Here is a 3,376-nt window from a genome sequence, read left to right on the forward strand (position 1 = left end):
GTACAGTCAATGATGACTTGGGTGTCAGAATATTTGCCAAACACACTTGGCATCATGGCTTGAATACAATCAGTAGCCATCCATATCCCAACAGCACCCAGCGAGGTGTACAAAAAAATTGCCCATGTTCTGATGATCCTGCTGACAGTGGACTGGTTAATGTTGAAGCGATCACCTAAGTCCTTCTCCTTCAGACCCAGTGACAGGTACACCAAGAATAGGAACAGTTCAATTAGTGGAAGGCATCGGCTCTGTGGAGGCAGACATGTCTTAGTGGTAATAACAGCCTGGAGACCATAAATGTATGTGTGAATTGAATTACCTGTACATTATTTAGATATTGGCGTTGTTTTGGGGGATAATTTATCAGTCAGCTGTTTCTATAAGCAAAATTATGCAGTATGAGCTATGCCTACTGCGGCGAGATTGCTCAGCATCCTTCTCTGGAACTGCTGTTGTGTCTGTAGTGCATGATCTGGTACCAACACGCACCATCCTCCTTGTTGCAGGTTCAATCTGTCTCCAAAATGCCTGCAGATGGCGGTAGCTGGCAAATCTACAACATAAATGAGTTCAAATGATAAATTATAAGGGGTTAGCCCAAAAACTGATAAATGTATTAGGCTCTGTGTTTCTGGGAGCTCCTCTCTCCAGCAGCCAGAGTGTGTGTCTCTGGAGGAAGGAACAACCCGGGTCATGTTTGTAATCTTAATAAATCCGCACTAAAATGAAGAAAGACGGACTCCTTCCTTATTCAGATCAGTCCAATAAAAGAACAGGGGTATAACAAGTGTAAGTGTTTTTAAATGTTTAAAGAGGTTGTTAGTGCTGCTGCTATGTGGCACACTTTATTACAGACAGAACACATGGCATGACCTTTGGTCGTGGAGGAAAAATAACACCACACTGCGTTTCTTTCTCTCTCTCGACCATCCATGCTGCTGTCTGTGCTCACTTCGAGCAACAGTAAGCCTTCAGCTCTGACATCTGATAGGCTGCTGCCTTAATCATGTGACACGGAAGACCATCTAAAATATGCCAGGGCTGGTTTTCACATAAATATAATACCTAAAGTCTCCGAAGTGAAAACAAATTGCACGTTTTGCATTAGCACAGTGGTATCGCAAAATTTAAGGACAGCAGCAGTCTGAGAAGCTGCGGAGAGCTGCCAGATGCGCAAGGACTACTGACATGGGCAACTTTTTGTGTTCTTATATAGACACGACTGTGTGTGCACTAAGCAGTAACCTCCGAGGCTGAGAAATGAAGCAGTGCGGAAGTGCCTAAACCTGCGGCTCCTCGATGGTTCAAGCTGGGACCAAAAGATGCTTTTTAGTCGCGGCTCTGTAACAAACTATATTGCATAAACTTTCCAGTGAGCTGGGTTTTCCTGGACTTTGGCCTCTTGGGTGCTGTAGTGTAACCAGTTAGTCCGGGTTATCAATCACATTTAGCTGTGATTTCTGTAGGTGAAGGAACAATGATTTTGTTTGTCTTCAGTGTGTTTATCATGTCCGCTGCTGGTCAGACAGAGCCTGTTGCAGATCGATCGTACGTTGCCGCCGTGTACGAGCACCACGTAATCCTGAACCCGGAGCCACATTCACCCGTGTCCCGCTCCGCTGCCCTGGAACACATGCAGAAAAACCTGGATGTCTACGAGGAGCAGGCTGCCCTTGCTGCTCAGCAGGTACAGACCTTTAAAATGTATATTTTCAGGAGAATTTGACCTTCTATGGCATGGTGTTGCCCTGAAGCGACAAACCAGTATTTTGGCCCACACATAGTCCCTTTAAATGTTTTTAAAGTAAAAATCACATTAAAAGCCTGATGATAAGTCTGTGACCAATGAAATTTGAGGTGGGAGTGGATTTGACCTTTCCTCTGGAGGTGGAACAGTCCTTTTTGGGACCATAGCCAGCTTGGACACACTGCTAGCAGAAGGTAAGATAAATTTTACTTTTTAACATGTTGAAATTTAAATAAATTTGTATAAATAATATCTGTGATGTGCATGGATATGTGAAGAAGCATATTTGATTGAGTAAAGACACTTTTTGTCTTTATTTATATACTAAAATGGTAGTTTTTCATTCGTTGCCTTAGGGCAACATTGTGCAGATAGACCACTCTTGTGTGAACAATAACATGCTAATGGATGGAGATGTGCAGGGATGCATAGTTATTTCCATAGTCAATTTTTTGCTGTACTATGTACATTACTCACAGGAAATTGATGCATGAACAATTTATGGGTGTAAGGGACATGATAGAGCAGTTAGGCTCATTCCTACCAACAGTGAGGACAGTGAGCTTGAGGAGAGTGACAGTGAGGAGGACTGGACCCCAGAATCAGGTTTGAGGGAGAGTTAGGAGATCAGGGTTCGGTCAGTAGAGTAACATACTGTATGTAATGAACATCTGTGTGCATGTGCATATATGTATGTATGTGTGTGTGTGTGTGTGTGTGTGCGCGCGCGTGCATTAATGGGTGAACAGAGTTATATGACCTATTCTAATCTTATGCTTCCTGGTTTCTTTTGAAAACAGATGGCCTGTCTGATGACCACCTGCTGATGTTCCACTTCATCGACATGATCATCGTGACTGCCTGGCTGCTCTACGAGACTGCTGCAGCAGCACTTGGATGAGAAAAGAGGAACAGAAGAAGCTTCATACGTTCAAGTCGTATATTGCAGAAAGCTTATGCAAAAGTGACAATAATCTGGAGCATAAGAGAGGTCGTCCCAGTTCCACAGTTGCTGGGGAGTATGAAGAAAAGAGGAGAAGAGGACCCACTACAACCATTCTGGTCCCTGATGTGTGTCTGGACACCACAGCCCACTGGATGGTCATGGATGAAAAGAAAGGGAGATGCAAGGTACCTGGATGCAAAGGCACACCTAAAGCCAAGTGCCAAAAATGTGACGTCCACCTCTATTTCACGTCCACCAGTAACTGCTTCCTGAGGTTCCATACAGAATAATACAGACTGTGCTTTGTAAAAAAGAGAAGCAGTACCCCACAGGAACACACGTTCAGAAACACAAACACACACTGCAGCTAATCTCTAACCCACTGACTGATTAACAATTTATGGCTGATGTTTATTGAAATAAAACTTGTTGGAATTGTTGTTGAAATAAAACTTCTTCTAATGTATTTATTGCTTGTTTCTTCCTCATTCCACATATTATATGATATAGAAAACCTTGGTTTTTTTAGTACCCTTATAGCATCTTGTTGCTCTGAGGCAACAAACCAAAATCTGGTGGGGGGGCTGGGGGCGGACAGATTTTATGATTGATATAATATCAGGGGCCCCCAAGCTCCCAAAAACTAGGGTGGAATATTTTTTTCCTCCTAAAATAAAAAT

At 43.1% G+C, this 3,376-nt stretch overlaps 1 long non-coding RNA gene across 1 annotated transcript; it reads left to right on the top strand.

Moving 5' to 3' along the window:
- The first annotated feature begins 1,368 nt into the window (after nucleotides 1–1,368).
- Nucleotides 1,369–3,124, top strand: LOC109953658 (uncharacterized). Its single transcript, XR_002273950.1, has 3 exons — nucleotides 1,369–1,690; nucleotides 1,861–1,944; nucleotides 2,551–3,124. It is a non-coding gene; the product is annotated as an uncharacterized LOC109953658 (long non-coding RNA).
- The last annotated feature ends 252 nt before the right edge of the window (nucleotides 3,125–3,376 follow it).

Source organism: Monopterus albus, unplaced genomic scaffold (genome assembly GCF_001952655.1).
Source record: "Monopterus albus unplaced genomic scaffold, M_albus_1.0 scaffold922.1, whole genome shotgun sequence".
Lineage (NCBI taxonomy): Eukaryota > Metazoa > Chordata > Actinopteri > Synbranchiformes > Synbranchidae > Monopterus > Monopterus albus.